The following is a 25,714-nucleotide window of genomic DNA, read 5'->3' on the forward strand; positions in this document are numbered from 1 at the left end:
TATCCGTACCCTAAAAATCCTTTTGTTCTTTTTAAACCTTCAAATAATATGGGCTTCATTTCTTCTCAATGGAGTTGATCTTCATTTGGACCGATGTCTATGTCAGAGCAAGCCTTAAATGAGAGTGGATGAGTGGGGGCTGATGGACTCCTTTCCTAACTGGCGGGCTGGGCTGAGGTTGGCCCAATAGGATTTTATGCCCCTTCTCTCTCTCTCTCTCTCACACACACACACACACATGTACACTATTAGCATGACATTACATCTTTTTATTATTATTTTTTTCCCCTTTTGTTTATCTGATTTAGATATTTTATCTGACTCTTCTATATATTCCTACTTTTTTGTATATTATTTTCTTTCTATGCAGATTATGCTAATATTCTTTATTCTTTTCTTACGTAAATATAAAACTCTCATAAAAGAATTGTTCAGTATTATGTGTTTTCCTGAATATATACATTTTGGTATTTTATTGGATCCTAACCCCATTTAGTACTTAATACTTTAATTAATTGTTTTGTATTAAATTTGTCTATATTCAATTCAAATTTGATTTTAAAATTATTTAATTTTTTGATATTTGCTAGATTAAATTTTGTTTTATATATATATATATATATATAATTTTTTTTTTTTTCATGTATATTATTATTTTGTTACATATAGATTAAAAATACCTTTGGTTCTCACAATTGTGGCTGATGATTATCATATTGTTATCTTTTAGAATAAAATAATAATGTTATCTTAAAATTTATAATTTAATATTTATATATTTATAATCTTAATTATCAAAGGCTGTGTAGGGACTTTCTAACTTTCTAAAGTAAAAGGTGGGGGAATTGGGAAAATAATTATTTACCTAATATTTTACTACTATAGTTGAATGTAATTTTCACGTGCAATAAGTTTTTATGTAGCATATGAGAAACATGGTGGTATCAAAATCTATATAAATGAAAGCTTGCCTCAAATTGTGACATATCAGAAATCTAAGACACCTTTAATTCTCTAGCAAGCTTGTACCAACCACTCCAATTGACCACCCCCCAAAAAGGAAAAATGTTGAACACACCAGTAGTCCACCAGTCACGCCACTCTGCTCAAAGCCTATTCCTGTGTCACAAACCCTTCGTCTCCGGCAACCACACAGCTTCTTTTACCCTCCGGCTGAAGCGAGATTGCGGTAGAACCCGAAAGAACATTCGTATTAGATTTGTTCCGGGAAATATCAAAGCCGTAGCAACTATTGCCACTGAGAAGTCTACTGGCGTTAAAGCTTTTGTTATCCCCCCAAACGAGTGGCAAGCTCACCTTGGAGCTTGTTAGCTGCGAGCTCCATCCTAGTAAGCATTTGCTTATTTATTATTTCTTTTTATATTTAAAATTTTAAATAATAATATTTTATTGTCACCCTTTAGCTTTTAAATGAGTGCGCGGTCGCATAGGATCCATGTCATATATATATTTTAATTTAGTTAACTAGGACATGTTTACTTCACAAAATAGTTTTAAAGGGAAAAAAGTTTTTAAGAGAATTATATAAAATACAATTATTTGATAACACACACTTTTTTATTTATTGTTTTGAAGAGACGAAAAAAGTGAAGCTACTGACGTCAGTTAAAGGGAGAAATGCAGATGAATTTTTAGTTCCAGGAGACTTTGGGGAAATTGGTGCAGTCTTAAAATCATTAAAATCATTAGCACAATGATTCATATCTATATATACACACACACACACACATATGAAATCATTGGTCAAATTTGTTGTTTTACATGCAATTATCACCATGCATCACCGAAGAAATTAATTAATTCTAAGTTCAAGAACTTAATTGCTATATATTGATTTATATGAATATATTTTAGATCCATTGTCGGAGACAACAAGGTATAGCGTTTATGTGCCAAGAGATGGAGCATTTTCAGACTTGAAGAACTGGATAACAGTGGGTGTGTTGGGTGAAGTTGCAGCAACGGTAGGGAAATTGAAGGTGGAAACATTCAAAGGCTTCACAGCCATAGATTCATTTATGAAGAATTTGTACAGTAGACAAACTGCCTTGGCCTTTAAGACCCCACAAATGATTGAGGGTAAGTGCAACATGTTGGAAATAGTGGCCTAGTTACACACACAACACTATACTATTTGGAAGAGAATAGAAATGGAGGAAAATATTTCTTATTTCACTTGATATATTATTTGACTAGAGTACATGAATATATAGGCCTCACATATGTATGTGTAACCATTACATTTAAATGTCCATAACTCTCCTATCTCCCACTAACATAATCTTCAATATGTATAACTCCCACTAACATAGTATTTGTTAGGCTTAACTCTCATGACTCTTTATTTTATATAACCTTAACTCCCACTAAGACAATTTACTACCCACTAACATGCTAAATTAACACATGCATCATGGATACAAAAATACTTGAAAATACTAAATACTAAAATCAAGTTTATTTTCAACACCCCCCTTTAAACTTGATTTTGTAACTTGAAAAACCTTCTTATTAATCTTGGGGGCTTGATCAAAAGTTCGATAGTTGATCTTCAATTCCACCCCCTTCAATAGCTTCAATCTTCTTGGCCATTTCCATTGATGTGTAGGGCTTGTGAAACTTCTTCAAATGCTTGTTTGATGTCTTCATATAATCATATATCATCCTCTTTATACAAGCACACCATCGATCTTTTTTCTTCTTAAATTTTTTATGGATCTTCAACTTCACATATACTTCTTCTTTAGAGTCAAAAAATAATTCCATATTCACCCAACCTGTATCAATTACAAAATTCTCCAAACTATTTTTTAAAAAATAATATGAGAATTTCTTTTCATCCTGGGCTTCAATCTCATACTTCTTTGGAACAACTTTCTTTAAGAGAAGTTCATCATTCTCCACAAAATAAGCATTATTTGATGAATATGAAGAAATAAAAATTTCATCAAATAAGTCAAATATAACTTCTTTCAAGGTGGAATTTGTAACCATACCTGAAGATGTTAATTCACCAACTTGAACTTTTGCCTCTTCTTTAGCACTTCCTTCTTCTAAATCTTCTATTTTCACTTCATCCTCCTTCACTTTTTCAATCTCTTCTTTAACACCTTTTCTTACCTCTTCCTTATTCACCATTTCAAATTCTCCTTCAACTTTTGAATCTCCAAAATCTTCAACTTCTTTTGCACGATACACCTCTTCATTCTCCACAACTTTGTCTTCAAGACTTTCATAATCATCTTTCATAAACTCATCATTCTCAAAGCATTGTACCCAATACTCCATGGGTAGTGATTCACCTCTATGATTGGAAACGATGGTCTCGAGCATCTTCCAAATACAACTTGGAGTTTTGGACTCTCCAAAATACTCCCAAATTTCTTGATGTATTGCCTTTTGCAACACTACCAATGCCTTATCTTCTTTCTTTTCATGAAGCTTGTTGGACATGCCATTCTTTGGCTCTTCTCCAACAACATCCCACAAATCGCATGCTTTGAGGTATGAAGTCATGATGATTCTCATTCTCTTGTAATTAGATAACATCATCTTTTCACTAAGAAAATACATTTTCTCCCCTTCATCATCATCAAGGAGAAACATGTTTTTCTTAAATGTTGAACCTTCTAGGATCAACTTCGTCTGGCCTTTAGGATCGTCTAGGCTCTGAACATGAAATCTGCCTTTGAACATGAAATCTTGCTCTGATACCACTTTGTTGGAAATAGTGGCCTAGTTACACATACAACACTATACTATTTGGAAGAGAATAGAAATGGAGGAAAATATTTCTTATTTCACTTGATATATTATTTGACTAGAGTACATGAATATATAGGCCTCACATATGTATGTGTAACCATTACATTTAAATGTCCATAACTCTCCTATCTCCCACTAACATAATTTTCAATATGTATAACTCCCACTAACATAGTATTTGTTAGGCTTAACTCTCATAACTCTTTATTTTACATAACCTTAACTCCCACTAAGACAATTTACTACCCACTAACATGCTAAATTAACACATGCATCATGGATACAAAAATACTTGAAAATACTAAATACTAAAATCAAGTTTATTTTCAACACAACATTTATATATCACCATATCTTTCTCTCTCCCCTCTCTTAATTTTCTTGCCATATATTGTAGGGAACAAATTTTCTTGGTTGAGAGACGAGGAATTTTCTCGACAGATTCTTGCTGGTATCAACCCATGTACTATAGAGTTGGTCACAGTATGATGTACAAAACTTTTTATTAATATATAAGAAGTAAAATATGGGTTTGTTTAGTTTGTAATTCTGAAAATAATTCTCAAGAATATAGATAACAGAAAACCGTTTTTAGATAAAAACATGTCATTTTATAACTGAATTTTTAGAAAACAATTTTCAGAAAACTGAACCAAGTATAATTTTCTATTTTTAGTTTTCAAAAATTGTTATCAAAGTTACAAATCAAGCAAGCTCATGCATACTCCAAAATGAAAAAAAATTAGTAGCTTAATCGATCATGCTTTAAAAAAATTGGTTAATGGATTTTTAATAAAAGTAGAAGTATGATCTTCCTTTGAATTTACCATCTGTTCTATTGGGGCTAGATCACCCTGCCTATCCCAGGTAAATATAGGAAACTTCGGGGGAGGTTTTTGGCATGATTCCGAATTTGATATGAGATAACAAATCTGATACTAACCAAATAACTTAAACTTTTGGATAGTACTCCATACGAGTCTATATATAATCCATAATATCTATTCATTTCCCAAGCCTGAACAACAACCAATAAATATTTTTCCTTCCTCTTTATTTATTTACTTTTTATTATTATTATTTTTTGTTGGGTGACAAATATTAGATGCATACGCTCAAAGAATACAAAAATAAATAAATAAATAAATAATTTGTGCAGGAATGGCCAATGAAGAGCAAACTTGATCCCAATGTCTACGCCCACCTGAATCAGCAATCAACAAAGAGCTAGTGGAACGAGAGATCGACGGCTTCATGAAACTTGAAGAGGTAATTATATTTTTTGAAATTGAATTTCCGAAAGATAAAAGGAACTGAAAAGGTTGGAAAAAGAGATTCTATTCTGACTTTGGAATAAGCTAAAAATTTAAGATACCATAAAATAGAATCCACTCACGCACTTCCTCCTTGCCACTAGACTTACAGAAAAGAATTATTTGGTATATGAAATCTCAACAAATCCAATTCTGATTCAAATTCCCATCATTCCAAACACAATTACCTCTTAAAATAAAAGAAATCAAATATTGATGGCTACATGCAGGCCCTGGAAAAAAAGAGGCTGTTCATGCTAGATTACCATGATCTGCTGTTACCATTTGTGAACACAGTAAGAGCTCTATCAACATCGTACAAAACTACACTCTATGGATCAAGGACATTGGTCTTCCTCACCCCCGATGCCACGTTGAGGCCGCTAGCCATTGAGCTGATTCGGCCACCAGCGGATGGGAAGCCTCAATGGAAGCAACCGTTCACGCCCGATTGGACAGCCACAGGCTGCTGGCTCTGGAGACTAGCCATGGTTCATGTCCTTGCTCATGACTCTGGTGTTCACCAGCTAATCAGTCACTGGTAAACACAATCATACAACATTTTGGATATGGGAATTCCTTTGTGCACTTCTTTTTTTCCCTACTGTAAATTCCATTGTGAACTTTTGCAGGCTCAGAACTCACTGTTGTGTGGAGCCTTATGTAATTGCAACTTATCGGCAACTTAGCGTGATGCATCCTATTTATAGACTGTTACACCCTCATTTACGGTACACAATGAAGCTCAATGCTTTGGCATGACAAATCCTCATTAGTGCAGACGGCCTTATCGAGTCAATATTCTCACCCGGCAAACATTCTATGGAGCTTAGCTCTGTTGTCTATGACCAGCAATGGCGATTCGATTTGCAGGCACTGCCAACAGACCTAATTAGCAGGTAAATTACTTAACAGGCTTAAAAAAATAAAGTAAAACTAAACTCGCACAGGCTAACTCAACTGGTTAGGTCTTTGGGGTACTCCCCTTAAATCTCCTTTTTGCGGGTAATTGATTAATTGCATTGATCCGATATTTGCAAATCAATCAGAGTGTCCAAAATGGAAACAAAAAACTACTTAGTTATAAAGATATATTGTTCTTAATTTTCTTAAACTTACGCAGACTAGAAGTACCAACTAATATACTAAGGCCTTGTTACTTATTTGCAGGATCAAGATAACTATTAAAGTTACGGTTAAGCTTCAAGCAAGATCTTGGATTCTAAATTTAAAAATTAATGTTAAACGGTTTCTAACCGTTTAAGTTTTTAGAATCAACGGCAGTTAAGCACAGACTACAAGTAACCAATATACTAATCTACTTTGGCCTTCTTACTTTTGTGTTACTGACCTAATTAGGGGAATGGCTGTGGAGGATCCAAGCGCGCCGCATGGCCTAAAGCTGTCAATTGAAGATTACCCTTTTGCCAACGACGGTCTCCTCCTTTGGGATGCCACTAAACAATGGGTTACTGAATATGTCAACCACTACTACCCAAAGGCAAGTCCTGATCTAGTAGAGTCTGACCAAGAGCTCCAAGCATGGTGGACAGAAATTCGAACAGTAGGCCACAGGGACAAAAAGGAAGGGTGGCCGGAGCTCAAAACCCCGAAAGATCTGATTGGAATTCTCACAACTATGATATGGATAGCATCTGGACACCATGCAGCTGTGAACTTTGGTCAGTATGACTATGCTGGTCATTTTCCCAATAGGCCTACCATTGCTAGGGAGAACATGCCTACCGAAGAGCCAACCAAGGAACAGTGGGAGGATTTCTTGAAGAGCCCCGAGGATACTCTCTTGAAGTGCTTCCCTTCAAATGTTCAAGCTTCGAAAAATATGGGCATTTTGAATGTGTTGTCCAGTCATTCTCCGGACGAGGAGTATCTCGGTGGGGAGATAGAGGCAGCCTGGAATGATGAATCAGATATCAAGCAAGCCTTTGAGAGGTTTAGTGGGGAGTTAAAGAAAATTGAAAGGATTATTGATAATAGAAACATAGACATTAATTTGAAGAATAGAAGTGGAGCTGGAGTGGTGCCATACCAGCTACTGAAGCCATTTTCGGAATCTGGAGTGACAGGGAAAGGAGTTCCGAATAGCATCTCCATTTGAAGACAGAACGTCCCGGATTTGAGATAATATATATATTTTGAAAAAGAGATGGAATACGCCAAAGGATTTGAGGTTTATGGAAACTATATGTATATATATATACACACACAGTAGTGTTCAATTGTTCCCCGGTGAATAGGGAGCAATATACTCACTTTTACTCATAGCCTTAGGATCTAATTCTACGGCTAATTGAAACAATGGTTATTTTAGGTAATTGTCTTTCTTTTAATTAGTCATTAATTATGAAATGACGACATTGAATACTTTTTAAAAAATAATAAGAATAATTTTTTTAATCTGATTAAACTTTAATTATGTTCATTTCCACCATTGTTGGTCCGTCACCACCACTCACTCCTCCCCCACTGTCGTGACCACCTCTCTCGACCACACCACAACACTGCCACCTCCATCACCACCATACTACCACCCACCACCACCTCACACTCTAATAATTATAAGGACGTCAATTAATTTGTATATTTGGTAATTCTTAGTTAAAAATAGCCATCAAATCTGTCTGGGTAGAGGTGGTGTGGCGGGAGAGGTGGTGTGGTGGGGGAGGTGACAGTGATAGTGGGGTAATGGCAGTTCATGGTTAAATATATATATATTTTTAAGAATGTATTCAATATAGTCATTTCATAATTAATGACTAATTAAAATAATGTTAATTTCCTAAAATAACTATTCTTCTCATAGCCGTTAGATTAGATCCTAAGGTTATGAGTAAAAGTGAGTATATTGTTCCCTACTCTGGTGAGCAATTGAACACTACTATATATATATATATATATATATATATATATATATATATTGGTGGACTTGTCTTTTCTTCTTTAACATAACTACAATAAAGAGTTTCCGACGAATCAACATTTTAGTTTATTTTATTTTATTTTATTTTTTGAATGAAATTTTACTTTAAAGTTTCTTAATTTAATTTAAACTGTTTTATTTTATTTTTTTTAATTTCCTTTTCCTTTCTTCTAATCTACTAATACCCTTAAGTATTGGGCCACCATTGCCTATATATATATATATATATATATATATATATATATATATATATATATATATATATTGATGTTTTTAAAATATTGATGATATGTTATCACTAATCAATTAAATTTAAAGATTGTGAAAAAAAAAAATTAAATTTAAAGATAAATGATATAACACATTAAATTAAATGTCTTTTTATTTATGTGACATGATATAATTGGTTGATGATATGATGACATAGTATTAAAAGTGCACTAAGTTATTTTTGAAAAAAGTAATTTAAATCACTGTCAGATCGTATATAATAGCACAATTTATGATTTGTGTGGTACAGAATGGTTGTGATATTTTAAATCAAAACAAGAAAATATTACAAGAAAATAGGGCTTTAGTGATGGTCCAATCGTCACTAAAAGTCATAAAATTGTCACTAAAGATCAAATTTAGTCAAATGAGTCCATCCTTAACGGACGGTAAAAAATGAATGTCACCAAAAAGTAGAGCTTTAGGGATGGTCTCTACGGTCCTAAATAAAGCGTCATTAAAAATTATTAGGGACATTATACACTGTCACTAATAATTTATTCGGGAATCCCCAATATTTATTTATTATTTCATTTGTGACAGCTAGAACCATCCCTAATACTTTAATTACTGTTATTATTATTTTTTTTAGCTATGCTAGATTTGTATGTTTTTTCTATTTTTTTCTTTCTTTGGCTCTATTTGATTTTTTGTATATTCCAATTAGCCTGATTGATTTGTTAGTTTACATTTCCTGAAATTCGATCACATGGTATTAATATAAAATTCATATATATAAAAATACAAATTCAAATTAATTAACTGAACTGTTAACCAAATATTCAAAACAAGACAAACTGGAATAAACCATTATCTTGATGAAATGCTTACAACAAACACTAAGCAAAACATACAAACTCAAATAAACCATTAATTAAGATCATCAATCAAGATATAATGTTAATGACATATTCAGCCAAAAAAATTATAAAAAAAAAAAAATTGGATGGTGACTACTACTGATAGTGGAACCAAGGTGCTGTTATTGCTTTCTTTTGTTCCTGCATTTTTTCAAGTTTACACTCCATTTGAAAATTATTTTGCTCAACAATTTCTGCCCTCTTTATAGCAGAACCTCTTCATAAGATGAAAGTCGACGACTTGAGGAACTTACAACTATGAAGCCATGTCAAAAACTACAAGCGAATGTTCCTTTAAGACCAAGTTGGCTATGCATTATCTCCATTCTCCACATCTTTTTTCCTTGGACTGGTACCATCAGAAATTACAGCAACTTGTAAAGGCTTTTCTATCATTTCATCCTGCAATTCAGATAAAACTTAATTCTCTCTTAGAAATTGATATAATAGTGATGACCAAAATTAATTGCACACATCACCATTCATAATTGAACCTAAACCATTAATGATAAGAAAATTTCCCCAAAACTACTAATTGAAAATTATTCTTTATCCAGCAACAATGCTCAGCAATGCTCAACAATGCTGGGCAATTACAAAAAAACAAATTAATTGTACAACCCCCTTTCCCAATAGCTTATAAAACCCAACTAAAAAATATAATGATGCAAAAAAAAAAAAAAAATTAAATAAATAAATAAAATAAATCCAAAACAAGCACATAATTAAGAGACAAATTACTCGACCCTTTATAAAGCATGCTTAAAGTAACTTATACGTTCTATCAAAACAGTCATACTTTAAGAAAAAAAACCACTGAAGAGCATGTATAAAAAATAACGGACAGTCAAATTGGCATTCAATTCCAAAACTATCACTACCACATCATTTGGATAAAGTTTCTTTATAAAATCTATGTTTTTAAAACATTTTGCCTCTAAGAAACACCTATAATTTTTTTTTTTAAAATCCAAGTGATTTGATCCTTGTGCCAAATTAGTACATGAATGATAAACAAGCAAAAAAGAAAGAACATATCCTCAAATTTAGTATTACAACATAATATCAGCAATAAACATGAACAAAAAGAGAAGCATGAATTTGGTTGAGCAACGGTGAAGCATAATTGTCACCTTTTCTGTTTGGCTGTGTAGTTGGTGCAGCATTAGCATCACCTTCTCCACTCGGTTGTGTCATACAATTTGTAGATGGCTGATCAATTTGAGCCACGAGGGACCTGATCAATACTCGATGCATTGCTAGATGTTAATTAAATCAGTAAAAAGGTACCACTAGCTTTAAAATGAAATACACACACATAATGTATCCTCTAAATCGCCTATAAAGGTAAGAAAAGCAAGCATATAACTCAACTGATAGATATAAATTGTCTAGATCACTTTCGTTGATAAAAAAGGGAACCTATTAAATAGATACTTAAAAGATGTAATACACATGTATAATTTATTGGAAGGAAAAAAATAGAACTAACACAACATGAATATCACTTGGCAGCAATAAATATGACGAAAAGTGTTGAATTAAACTGATATTATTTACCAGAAGAGTGTAATATAACTCAATATATGCTCAAAAATTAAAAACTCACAACCAATCCTAGGTCTTAAAGAACTAAATTGCGGTTTGAATCCTACCAAAATAAAAGAGAACTTTTTTTCTCCCTTTAGTTTAGTTTATTCTCACACTACCACTTCAAAATTTAAATTTTGGCTTAAACCTTACCAAAATGAAAAGGTAACTTTTTTTCTCCCTTTACTCTAATTTATTATCAAACTACCACTTTGAAATTTAAACAAACCAAGTCCACCTATAGTTTTCAATTGAACAACAATATATGTAGGCTCAAATCCTTTTAGTTCCTAAGAATTAAAAGAAAATGATGATCTTCATGAAAAAGAATGGCTTTTTGTTTAGATTTGCCAATCCATATTGAATAAGTCTATATAACAAAATTCTGAATTCAAGACCAACCAAATTCTTGAATAACAAATACCATGAAAAAGAATTCGCTGAACGTGAATCTGGAGGATATAGTTATAGATACTAGTTAACAACGTTTAAATTATAAATATATAAAAAATGGTGGTTTGCTTTTTCATTACAAGGATCATTTTGGAGTAGGCTCTAATTAATATTAGAGAGAGTTTTAATCTTGTCTCTCAGTAAACGAACAAAGCATTAAGGTTTACATTAGTCTCCAAGTTAATTCTGTTTCTAGAATAACCTAGAAAGAGGTTTTAACAGTGCTTTGATCACATCAATATTAATGAGGCTAAAATCCACAATCAGAATATGCCCTAACAAATCTATGCTTAATATCTTTAAAAAAAAAAAAAAATCAGATACACGAAACAAAAAAAAAAAAAATGTAAAGCAAATAAAACCCCTAAAAAAACGAAAACAAAATTTAATTTGATTACCTGTTAATTGTATTTTTCCAGAGCTTCTTTCCCCAAGTCAGACGGACCTATACGATCTAGCGTATGAAATTTGCATATACGCTCAAACAAAATAGAGAATTAGAAAAATACTCAGTACATGGAAGAAAAAAATCTATTAATGGAAGAAGAAGTCATATCCAAAGAGGTAAAAAAAAAAAAAAAAAAAAGAAAAAAACTCAGTTCGAGAAATGGAAGAACACAAACTTGACAGTTTGAGGGAAAACTGATTGGAGAGAGAAGCGTCCTCTAGAGTTGAGGGGTGAGTGTTTGCTGAAATAGAGAGGCTTAATGAATGTTCCAGGTAGAGACTGGGAGTTGGATTAGAATTTACACTCATATGACGAAACGATGACGTCTGTCCCTTATTTGTTTCTCATTTTATATTTCAAAAAAAATTATAAGTGTACAAAATTTGACAACTGTATCATAAGCATCCCAATGCAACAACCCATCCATCACATGATACAGTCCGCACAATTTTGTTGTTGGGCTTTATTTAAAAGGTCTCATATCAATTGGAATTACATACTACATATAAGCATTTCACCTATCTCTTATCCAGGCGATGTGGGATTGTGCACTTGTAACTTACTAGTGTAGTAATCTATCAGTATCTCGCATCCGCCCACGGCACATCCGTCCACAGGGCCATCACAATCCACCCCCTTGGAGGCCCGACGATCCCGTCGGCACACTTTTGGCTGGTTAGGCTCTGATACCATTTGTAACGATCCACTCCACCACATGGTATGATATTGTTCGCTTTGAGCCTTAATCCGCACGGTTTTGCTCTTAAGTTTTACCCCAAAAGGTCTCATACCAATTGAAGCTACACCACGACATATAAGCACTTCATATTTCCCTCATATCATGTGGTGGAGTGGGTCGTTATAATATTCCACACTAAAAAAGTGTAGAGACACGTCAACAATTGTGTTGACATGCCTCTACACTTATTTTGGAGATTATAAGTTGTTGTTATGCACATTTTTAGCATTCTATACTTTATTATTATATATCGATAATGGCCATAATTCTTTGCTTCGATTATATGTTTTGAAATTTTAAAAAAAAAATTTAAAAACAATGAAATTACATACATAAATAAAAAGTGTATTACATAGCTTAATTTGCACAAATAAAATAAAATAATATAATTCAGGAAAAAATATATATTAATACTTTTTCATGTGTAAAAAAAATATTAGACATTACAATTAATCACGCATATACAATAAAACTTAAATAAATACATAACATATGCAGTACAATAGAACAACTATTTTACACACTACCACACACAATCAATTTTCCATTTAAAATTATTAATCAAACACAAGGCCCACTTTCAAACAATGTTAGTCGCTACTACGATATATAGATTTGGAGTACGAAGTGTAAAAAATTTAGTGGGGCCCACAAATGTATAATGTGCACAACAAACCAATTACTTCGCTACAGAGTTGCATATTATACAAATTGTGCGGGCGCTAGGATGCTCTTAGGGATGGTTTTTTTGGTGTGTCACTAAAAGTCTGTCACTAAAGACCTATTTTCTGGTAGAGATCGACGTCCTATAAATAAAGTAAATTAAAGTAAGAGATGACACTAAGATTTTAGTGCGAAAACCCAATCCGAATAAAACCATGCTTAACATTCCATCCACTATATTAAAACAAAGTAACAAATTTTGACTCAAGCTCACACCCACTCCACTCTACCAACAACTAGTTGTTAAACGCTTTAGGCTTATGATTGTGACACCCTGTCAAATTGCTGCATAATGTAAGCTTACTCTTCAATTCTTAAAGAAAGATTGTGTAGGTGTCATATTTCATCATCTCATGTGGCACATTAAAAGGTCAAATGAGCTTAAACTGTGTAGTTGTCATATATCAACATCCCAGGTGGCACGTTGAAAGGTTAAATGGGCTTGGACTATTATGCCTACATGGCCCTTTGAAAATTCAAAAAAATTTGGACGATTGCGAGCACATAACACTCACCCAAAATGAATCACTAAACCTCGAGGCTCTAACCCTCAAGTCACCAAACCATGATATCACACCAGGTTACCAAACATTGAGGGTCTAACACCTTCGAGACACCAAATCCTAGTATCACATCAGGTCACCAAACCTTAAGGGTTAATTCTTGAGTAAACAAATCCTGGTATCACACCAGATCACCAAACCTTAAGGGTCCAATCCTCGAGTCATCAAACCCTAGTATTGCACTAGGTCACTAGACCTCGAAAGTCAAATCCTCAAGTCATTAAACCCTGGTGTCGTACTAGGTCACCAAACCTTAAGGGACCAACGCAGACACAATATATATATATATATATATATATATATATATATATATATATATATATATGGATGTTCAGGTAATTGAGAGCAAGCTATGGCTATTCTTAGGGCGAATTGAAGAGAAAGGTAATTAGGGCTTAGGAATATTTTGATAGCAAAAGATAATTTAGTGGGTGCTTATCAATCAGACAAAGGGCTAGCGAGAGGGCATGCTTTGATGGCAAAATGAAAGAGGGTCAAGGATAAAGACAAATTCAAGAGTTTGGGTAGAGAAAGTCTCTATCTTCGATAATTCTTTTACACAAAAATGTGAGTATGTATAGAGAAATTTAACATGATTCTCTCCAATAATCAAGGAATATGATTCTATCCTACCACTACTAGAACATTGGTTTGAATTCAAACTCTAATAATTACTTAAATTTAAACTCCAGCTCAACATGTATTGCTAATAAAGGAGAGAGGAAATTAAGGCTTAGGTGATTTGTCATAGGGCGAGAGAGACGGCTTGCTTCGATCCACTGTGTTGTGTGTGTGTGTGTTTTTTGTGTATTGAATATATATATATATTCACTACCACGGTTCATGCGGAACCGTGGTGGAAAATCTTTCTACCACGTAAAAAGTTCGTGGTTAAAAATCATTTTTCTTGTAGTGAGTTAATCTATTCTACCAATTGAGGTTTCATCGCTAAAAATTTTGGTATCATATATCTAACTCTATTTACTCTACTTTATTTTATCTTGCATTAGATTAATTGATTAATTCTGTTTTTAAAATCTAAAATTTTTCACACAAGTAACCTTTCGCTGCACATCTCACAAATTTGACTTACTAATATATTATGACTCTAATACTTAACTTGCATAATAATTTCAATTTCATTATACAAGTGGAATAGGCTCAATAAGTAATGATACTACACGACCCTTGGTCTCACCATCCTCAACCATGCCCATCTCCATACTGGTAGAGACACTGTGCCACCCTACCAAAGTTCATTCCCATCGAAATGAAAGTCTTGGAGAAGGGAGAAACGGAAAATAGATCTTTGTTCATTTTTTTCCATGTTTCATCTATCAAGTGCTTAATGTAATCACGTGCTTCTTCTTCAGAGGCACCTGTTTCGTACATGCAACATTGAATCGATTTTGGGGCATCCCCTCTTTTCATCTCATCCTACGTCAAGAGAAACGAAAATCAGCATTTAATTATTTTATGAAACAAAAAAATGAAGAACAAAAAAGAAGATAAATAAGTAATTAATTAAGAGTATTGCATTGCATACCGGAGAAGTTCCCAAGTCATTTGCAAGGCGAAGAACCATGCCGGAGCACTGGAATATGCTTGGATATTTATCTAAGCATTCCTAGGCCTCCTTTGTTATGGGAGATGGAATGGAAAAATAAGCATGAACTAGCATCAGAGGAACTCCAATTGACGTACAAGCATTTTCAAGGTATTCTTTTAAGGTTGGTTTATATCCACTGTAGTACCACTTCGCCTCAATTAAGTAGGCTTCACATAGCTCTGCCCACTGCAAAATAGATCACGACAAAGTTACAAAACTAGCTAGGGGGTAAAAAAAATCAATACCTGGGAATCTGGGATACCTACTACGTAATACTGTCGGCCAATAAAAATTCATGTTTTCCAACCTAATACTTTCTCCGATGACGTGGTCAACGTAATTTCAATATGTAAGCCAAATGATAGCAATTATTGGTTCGAGAGAAAAAAATAATACCCTTTTTTTAAAGAATGAAATAATAGAATTATCCTCATCCTTAAGAAAATCATAAGCCATCTCATTAACGGAGTTGTAGAGACCGAGGAAGCACAACTTCATATGGTATGGAAGTTGATATATGGCATTGATATTCCACCTAAAGCGTATAAAATGAAATTGTTATCTAAATTAAATAAATAAAAAATAAATGATTTGGGCCTTTTTCATCACGAACCTCTTAACAGCATCGGTAAAGAGCTCCTGTTCTTCTAGTGTACCATACACATCGTAAACATCATCAATCACTGTTATAAAGGTGTTGACCTTCCCGGCCGACGTCCTACCATATCCGAATTGAGTTTCAGAAAACACACCCATAGACCAGAAGTAATTCTCTACCAACCTATCCCTCGCAAAGTTCAACTTTTCTGCAAAGCATATATTTTTCCACCACGGTATGACTATAATTTTAGAAAGAATAATGATAGATAGTTCAATAGTCAAATAAATTTGACTAATTTCATGTAAAGATGAAATAATGTTATCACAAAATTAGTGATTTAATGACATCATAATAACGTAAGCTAGCATTAACATAAATTTGTATTAATATAAATAAGTGAAGTTGTCTTCAAATCATTATTCTTACCTTGTACTGTTGATGTGTGGTATGGTTACAATCTTATAAACAATAGAACTTTGTATTTATATATTTATTTATTTTGTTCTTTTTTATCTTTTTCTTACTGTTGATGTGACATGCTATTATTAGCTAAAATGTCCTTTTAATTCATTAAAAAAAAAGTAAATCGAAAGAAAAGAAAAATAACCTATTTTGTAAGGTGGGTTTAATTGTTACCAAATTTACTAATGGGTCCAAATATCGTGATATGTCACCTTAATTTAGGAAGAAAGACGCTCCTCCTCGTGCGTCATGAATCAAGTATTTTTTTAACTTTACTACTAATTTGAAATTGAAAAATAAAAAATTAAATTGCTACTAATTAGTTAGTGTTGGAAACGGCATTAGAAAACGCAAACTTTGGAAGGATTATTAAAAAGATTCCGCTAAGAATTTTTTTGCGAATCTATTGATGAGCGCGTTCCTCTCTGCGAGGAGATGAACGTGATATATTTATTTTCTCAAATCCGTTTCCGGGTGAATGAGAAATTGGCTCCAAAGTAAGTGATTTATAAAGCCTAAATGGGTGTGAATAAAGTGGGAAATGCTTGTCCCACATCGAAAAAATAGCAAAGCAACCTTGAGTATATATATGTCTAGTATGGGATTTGGGTTTGGGCCCAAGGGCACCCAAGTTTTTAAGAGGGGGAGGACCTAGGCTAGCCTGGATCCGAACCAACTACCACGCGCGCGCCGCCCGCCCGACCCGACCCGGTCCGGGCTAGGGCGGGGCGGGACTTGATTGTGAAATGGGTATAACTTTTTACCCAAAGTTGGGATGGGCCTGTGTGGTTTAATTTTGAGCCAAGAGTTGCACCCTTTACAATTTAAAAACCACCAACAGTTTTTTAATTCTGATTGGTCAACAATGGTTGCACCCATTCAGAATAGGCACCAACAAGCCTATAAATACCCATCATTGGGTTCATTTCAATTCACACCAAATTCAGAAATATTCTTCTCTTCTTCTGAATTTCTTCTTCTAATTCTTCTTTGTTCGGTTCAGCCACTGGTTTGGGTTCAACCTAAACTGGTTTGGATTGGGTTCGAACCTTGGTTTCCAAGTTTAGGTTCAATCCTGGTCTCCGAGTCTGAGTTCATCAGAGAGTACTACACCGAGCCGGTTCGCCTATTCCATTAGTTTGAAGTGCTACTACCAAAGGAAGAAAAGTCGTTGTATCCTAGGAGATAGACGCCGAAGAGTCCGTTAGCACCGTAGCGGGGCGTATCTGTCTTAAGGCTATAGAATTAAATTCTAGCCTCGACTTTATCAGGTTCTTTTATAGTTTTATTTTCTTGATATTGAACCATATAAATATATATATATATATAGATTATTATAATAAATATTATATTTACAAAATAATATTTAAATAAATTATACTATAGTATATGATACATTTTTTTTTTATTAACAATCTTAAGACAGATAACTTTATACTATAGTAATAATTATTTAATTATTATTCTTGTTATAATTATTATAATTTGACTCGTGGTCTGTATATCAATATATAACAGACAAATGGCAAGTACGAGTATTACTGTGCCTAATGTTCCCGTCAGTCATGGGGAGAAGCCCGAAAAATTCAACGGGACAGAGTTTAAAAGGTGGCAACAGAAAATGATGTTCTACCTTACAACTCTGAATCTAAGCAAGTGTCTGACTGAGACTGCTCCAGTGTTAGATGAGGGTGATACAGACATTACCAAGCTTGGAGCTGTTGATACATGGAAGCATGGAGACTTCCTATGCAAGAACTACATCCTCAATGGATTGGACAACACCTTATATAATGTGTACAGTCCAATAAATACTGCTAAAGAGCTTTGGGAGTCGTTAGACAAAAAGTATAAAACAGAGGATGCTGGATTGAAGAAATTCGTGGTTGGACGATTTCTGGACTTCAAAATGATAGACTCCAAGACAGTCGTGAGCCAAGTGCAGGAGCTCCAGCTAATCCTACATGAGATACATGCTGAGAAGATGACATTGAGTGAATCCTTTCAAGTAGCTTCAATCATTGAAAAGCTGCCACCTACTTGGAAAGATTTCAAAAATTACTTGAAGCATAAGCGCAAGGAAATGGGGCTCGAAGACTTAATTGTCAGGCTGAGAATTGAATAAGATAACCGTACATCTGAAAAGAGAGCCGGAAATTCTTCAATAGTGTCAAAGGCAAATGTAGTGGAAGCAGGACAAAAAAATAAGAAGAGGAAGCACTCTGGAGAAGGTCCTAGCCAAGGAAACTACAAGAAGTTCACTGGGAAGTGTTTCATATGCGGCAAGCTAGGACACCGAGCTAAAGATTGTCGTAGCCGCAAAACACATCATAACCCCAAGAAGAAGACCACTGAGGTGCACATAGCTGAAGAAGATAAGTTGACAGCTGATGTATCAGAGTTAAATCTTTCAGCTGTGGTTTCTGAAATCAACCTGGTAAGCAACAACAGAGAATGGTGGGTGGACACAGGAGCTACTCGTCATGTTTGCTCTGAAAAGAGGATTCACTACCTATGAAACTATAAATAATGAAGAACAACTCTACATGGGGAATTCTTCTACTGCAAGGTTGAAGGACAAGGAAAAATCAAGCTACTAATGACCTCAGGGAAAGAGCTCACTCTTAATAATGTGCTGCATGTACCAGACATCAGGAAGAACTTGGTCTCTGGGTCACTACTAAGCAAGAATGGGTTCAAGCTGGTCTTTGTATCTGATAAGTTTGTGCTGACTAAGAATGGGGTGTATGTGGGCAAAGGGTATTTAAGTAATGGACTATTTAAGTTCAATGTAATGACTGTTGTACCCAAAGCTATTAATGATAATAATAAAGCTAGTGCTTCTTCTGCTTATATTATTGACTCATCTGATGTATGGCGTGGTAGGTTAGGACATGTTAATTATGATACTATTCGTAGATTGATTAACATGGAATCTATACCTAAATTTAATATTGATTTAAATCAAAAATGCCAAACATGTGTAGAAGCAAAATTGACTAGAACCTCATTTCACTCCATAGAGCGAAGTACTGAACCTCTAGCATTAATTCACAGTGATATCTGTGACTTTAAATCTGTGCCAACTAGAGGTGGGAAAAAGTATTTCGTTACTTTTATTGATGACTGCACAAGATATTGTTATGTATATTTGTTAAGAAGTAAAGATGAAGCCTTGGAAATGTTTAAACATTACAAGAATGAGGTTGAGAATCAACTTGGAAAAAAGATAAAGATGTTTAGAAGTGATAGAGGTGGTGAATACGAAATACCATTCGCTGACATTTGTTCAGAACATGGTATTATTCACCAAACTACCGCTCCTTATTCACCTCAACAGAACGGTGTTGCTGAACGCAAAAATCGTACCTTAAAAGAAATGATGAATGCTATGTTGATAAGTTCTGGTTTAACCCAGAATTTGTGGGGGGAAGCTTTGCTCTCTGCTAATTATGTTCTCAACAAGGTACCTCAAAAGAAATCAAATGTGACACCTTATGAATTATGGAAAGGTCAAAAACCTTCCTATAAATTTTTAAAAGTGTGGGGGTGTTTAGCTAAGGTTGCGGTTCCTACTCCTAAGAAAGTTAAGATAGGACCAAAAACCTTTGATGGTATTTTCATAGGCTATGCACAGAATAGTAGTGCATATCGTTTTCTTGTGCATAAATCAGACATTCCTGATATCCATGTCAATACAATTATTGAGTCAAGGAATGCTTATTTCTTTGAGAATATATTTCCTTGCAAAAATCCTCTTAAAAGAAATTATGATACTGCTAATAGCAATATACAAGAGAATATAGACCAAGAGTCTATAGATGATGAAAATGAGGAAGAACCTAGACGTAGCAAAAGAGCTAGAACGTCTAAGTCATTCGGTCCTGACTTTCTGACATATATATTGGAGAATGAGCCACAAAGCTACAAGGAAGCTATGTCTTCTCCTGAAGCTAATTTATGGAAAGAAGCCATAAATAGTGAAATTGAATCCATCATGCAAAATCATACTTGGATCTTCCTCCTGGTACTAAACCTTTAGGGTATAAGTGGATTTTCAAGAGGAAGATGAAGCCTGATGGTTCAATTGAAAAATATAAAGCCCGACTTGTTGCTAAGGGATATAGGCAAAAAGAAGGCCTGGATTATTTTGATACATATTCACCAGTCACAAGAATAACATCCATTAGATTGTTACTAGCTATTGTAGCACTGCAAAACTTAGAAATACATCAAATGGATGTTAAGACTGCCTTCTTAAATGGTGAATTAGAGGAGGAAATCTATATGGAACAACCTGAAGGGTTTATAGTTCCAGGGAAAGAAAAGAAGGTGTGCAAACTTGTAAAATCCTTATATAGATTAAAACAAGCACCTAAACAATGGCATGAAAAATTTGACAAAGTGATGTTGTCAAATGGTTTTAAAATTAATGAGTGTGATAAATGTGTGTATGTGAAAAACACTCAAAATGGATATGTCATTGTGTGCCTATATGTGGATGATATGCTAATAATGGGTAGTAATGATGTTATAATCAAAACTACTAAAAAGATGTTGACCAAAAATTTTGATATGAAAGATTTAGGCATAGCAGATGTCATACTAGGAATTAAGATTTCTAGAACATCAGATGGTCTAGTATTATCTCAATCTCACTATATTGAGAAAATATTAGAAAAGTTTAATAAAGGGGATAGTAGTCTTGTAAAGACTCCTGTTGATGTAAATCTTCATTTATCGAAAAATACTGGTCCTAGCATATCACAACTTGAGCATTCTCGCATTATAGGAAGCTTAATGTATTTGACGAATTGCACACGCCCAGACATAGCATACTCAGTTAATAAATTGAGTAGATATACTAGTAATCCAGAAAAGAACCATTGGACTGCAATAATTAGGGTTCTAAGGTATTTAAAATATACTATAAGTTATGGATTACATTATTCTAGATATCCAGCAGTACTTGAAGGATACAGTGATGCTAATTGGATATCAGATACTAAGGATTCTAAATCCACAAGTGGCTATGTCTTTACTATTGGAGGAGGTGCCATATCTTGGAAATCTTCAAAACAAACTTGTATTGCCAGATCCACTATGGAATCTGAATTTATTACTTTGGATAAAGCAGGTGAAGAAGCTGAGTGGCTTCGTAATTTCTTAGAAGATATTCCAAATTGGCCTAAACCGGTGCCCGCTATATGTATACATTGTGATAGTCAATCAGCAATTGGAAGGGCACAAAGTAATATGTACAACGGTAAGTCTCGACATATACGTCGACGACATAATACCGTTAGACAATTGCTCTCAAGTGGGATAATCTCAATAGATTATATCAGGTCAAAAGATAATTTAGCGGATCCGTTTACAAAAGGTTTGACAAGAGAGCAAGTATATAGTTCATCGAGGGGAATGGGATTAAAGCCGAAAGCTAACGAGTCATCTTAATGGAAACCCAACCTAGTTGACTGGAGATCCCAAGATCTAGGTTCAAAGGGACAACACAAATTCTGAATGGCTCACCAGAAGCACTGGGAAGATTCAATCTTCTACCCATTTCTATGATGAGACAGTGTTACCTACAGCGATGAGTAGGATAAGCTATGCTTTTAATGACTCTTATACCTTGAAAATTCAAGTGGGGTATGGTAGGATACTCTTAATAAGAAGTCACCTATATGAGTGTGAAGTGGGGCCGCTTCTATGAGAACTTCTAAGGCTAAGTTTTCTGGAGCGCTCATGAAATACCAGGCGTTGTTCAGGGCCATATGAACACAACCGTGAGAACCGACTTTGTGTGGGAAGGAATTGTGTGTTTGCTATTGTCTTGGTTTACATCAATGGCTGAACAGTTCAAGACATAATGTTCACTGGTTAGCTAGTAAATCCGATAGTAATACACTAGGGAAGGTTCAAGGCCAAAAGCTACCTATCCCGATGCAGTAACTTTCCAATAGTACTCTCTATAGTGTCTGTATCTTCTCCTTTTGTAATCTGCGAAAATTTTCATTCATGTGGGGGATTGTTGGAAACGGCATTAGAAAACGCAAACTTTGGAAGGATTATTAAAAAGATTCCGCTAAGAATTTTTTGCGAATCTATTGATGAGCGCGTTCCTCTCTGCGAGGAGATGAACGTGGTATATTTATTTTCTCAAATCCGTTTCCGGGTGAATGAGAAATTGGCTCCAAAGTAAGTGATTTATAAAGCCTAAATGGGTGTGAATAAAGTGGGAAATACTTGTCCCACATCGAAAAAATAGCAAAGCAACCTTGAGTATATATATGTCTAGTATGGGATTTGGGTTTGGGCCCAAGGGCACCCAAGTTTTTAAGAGGGGGAGGACCTAGGCTAGCCTGGATCCGAACCAACTACCACACGCGCGCGCCGCCCGCCCGACCCGGTCCGGTCCGGTCCGGGCTAGGGCGGGGCGGGACTTGATTGTGAAATGGGTTTAACTTTTTACCCAAAGTTGGGATGGGCCTGTGTGGTTGTAATTTTATTTTGTTGCTGGACTTATCAAAATGGGCCTGTTTACTGGGCTGAATTAATGGCCGAGTTGGATTATTTGCTTGCTGGACTGGACAAAATTAAAGGGCTGGGCTGGATCAGAATTAATTTTGAACCAAGAGTTGCACCCTTTACAATTTAAAAACCACCAACAGTTTTTTAATTCTGATTGGTCAACAATGGTTGCACCCATTCGGACTATGGGTGCACCCATTCAGAATAGGCACCAACAAGCCTATAAATACCCATCATTGGGTTCATTTCAATTCACACCAAATTCAGAAATATTCTTCTCTTCTTCTGAATTTCTTCTTCTAATTCTTCTTTGTTCGGTTCAGCCACTGGTTTGGGTTCAACCTAAACTGGTTTGGATTGGGTTCGAACCTTGGTTTCCAAGTTTAGGTTCAATCCTGGTCTCCGAGTCTGAGTTCATCAGAGAGTACTACACCGAGCCGGTTCGCCTATTCCATTGGTTTGAAGTGCTACTACCAAAGGAAGAAAAATCGTTGTATCCTGGGAGATAGACGCCGAAGAGTCCGTTAGCACCGTAGCGGGGCGTATCTGTCTTAAGGCTATAGAATTAAATTCTAGCCTCGACTTTATCAGGTTCTTTTATAGTTTTATTTTCTTGATATTAAACCATATAAATATATATATATAGATTATTATAATAAATATTATATTTACAAAATAATATTTAAATAAATTATACTATAGTATATGATACATTTTTTTTTATTAACAGTTAGTTACCTGGCCACCTGTTTCACTTCTTCCAAATGTTTTGCTTGCACCATGTTAAAGTCCAATTTGGCAAACTCAAGCAACAGAGGATTCGTGTCACGCCTTCTCTCATATACATCTATGAACCACCTGTTCTCTAATCTTATCATCCTCCAATGGAGTGGAAGCTCCAAAGAATGACTCACTTGCGTTGCGAGATTTTGTTCCATGTATATATATTCTGCTCAAGACTTTTCTTGAAATGTCTGGTTGTGAAATCTTTGGCCTCCTCCAAGACGCTTTCACCTTCTACGGAAAAGTATGAAGCTTCATACAGATATAGAAGCCCCTTGGTATCTCCACAATGGCATACCTTGAATTTTCCATTCTCACTCATGAAGCTCTTGAAAACATCTGCAATAAAATAAAAGGAGATTACATGACATATATTATACTCTCTTTTTGAATCCAAAGGAGTTAGCCTAATTGGAAAAGACTTGGAAAATGATGCTTCGTGAAGTAGAAGTATAGGTCTCAAAATCTATTCCTCCTAAGTACAAATAATTTCTTAGGAGTTACGCCCGCGGACATAGTCTAACCTTTACCCGATCTGTGTTGGGATGCTATGCACGAGTTTAGTAGATTAGTCGGGACAAAACCCCAACACCCAATTATCGTAAAATAATAATGAGGTATGTTATAGAGTGAAGTGGTTTACTTCAAAATACTCTCTGTCCCCCTGTCCACTTTGAGAAATGTTAAATCGAAGTGGACAAGTATTATGGAACCCAAAAAAATAAATAATAATAATAATAATAAATAAAAATACTTGCATAACTCCAAGAATACCTTGACGGACATGAAACCCTTGTTGTCTGAGAAGTCTAAATTGAAGAGCTGTACGATATAAATTTTCTCCCTCCCATTTATCCCAGTTGCAATTATTGGAGTATATAACTTCCAATATTCTAGAAATTTCATCCTTAAAGTGATAGGATAGTCCAAGCCTCTGCAAAACATCCACAAGTTCAAGTTGATCCAATGGATCCATCATCACATGTTCAAGCATCATCTTCACTCTCTCCTTCAGCTTTTCGGCTCTCCTAGTGTATTCTTCGCCCTGCATTAATTGTTAAAGATTTAATTTCTGTATGTTAGTGACTTGGCATTAGTAATGTACATAATTTACTTACCGAATAGACACTAGAGAGTGACTACAGATAATGATAGTGAAAATGCATAGATGGGTTGAAGATAACATAGAAAAAGCCATCAAATTGAAGTTTACAACATGACAATTGTTATTGTTGTCTCTACTTATATAGAAAAGGAAAATGCTAGAATTTAGATTTGTGGTTTTATATGAAATTAGGTGGCTGTTTATTTGTTTGCTTATTTGGTTTCTTTGTGTATTTTCAAAGCATTTGTGCTAAAGTAGCACAACACATCTTGAATTCTAATTCGATATTACATTTTGAATATGATGTGACGATAATTAAAAAGACAAAAATGTCCTCTAGTTTAATACATGTGTACACTTTATTGAAAATGTAGAACAAACAATTACACTGGTTTTTTTTTTCTCTATCTATAATATGCCTTTCTCTACTAATATATTTTCATTATATATATCTTCTCTTCTTCACTCTCTAAAATCAAAATATAATTATAAAAATTTTAAGTAAATTATATAAATTATGGTTCTTATTTACGAGATAGCGATCACTCATTTATCGGAAAAAAATTGTAGCTTCAAGTTTTAATTATTTGAAGATTTAATAGAAATAGTCTCCCAAATGAAGATATATAGGAAGAATTGAATTCAAAATATTGAGTCATATTAGAATTTGATGTGTAATGATAAGTTTTGTCGTTTTGTTTCTTTTTCCTATATTAAGATTTTTCCTATATTAAAAAAGTTACTTTTAAAATACATAAAACAGCCAAATAAGCAACCACCTAATTCAATATAAAATCACAAATCTAAATTCGTGAAGTATAGCATTTTCCTATTACAATAATGTTTAAATGCACTGCCCGGTACTGAAGGCGTTTTGACCATTGTGTGTTTTAGACTTGTATTGAATTTTGAGGATATGAGTTGTGCAGTGGAA

General features: G+C 34.3%; 2 pseudogenes; one reads left to right on the plus strand and one right to left on the minus strand.

The window, feature by feature from the left end:
* The first annotated feature begins 1,065 nt into the window (after positions 1-1,065).
* Positions 1,066-7,218, plus strand: LOC132270129 (linoleate 13S-lipoxygenase 2-1, chloroplastic-like; annotated as a pseudogene).
* Positions 7,219-14,828: 7,610 nt separating this feature from the next.
* Positions 14,829-24,726, minus strand: LOC132270130 ((-)-alpha-terpineol synthase-like; annotated as a pseudogene).
* Positions 24,727-25,714: the final 988 nt, after the last annotated feature.

Source organism: Cornus florida, unplaced genomic scaffold, assembly GCF_030987335.1.
Source record: "Cornus florida cultivar Cherokee Brave unplaced genomic scaffold, ASM3098733v1 CherokeeBrave_3.0.0_Hap2_Chr08, whole genome shotgun sequence".
NCBI lineage: Eukaryota > Viridiplantae > Streptophyta > Magnoliopsida > Cornales > Cornaceae > Cornus > Cornus florida.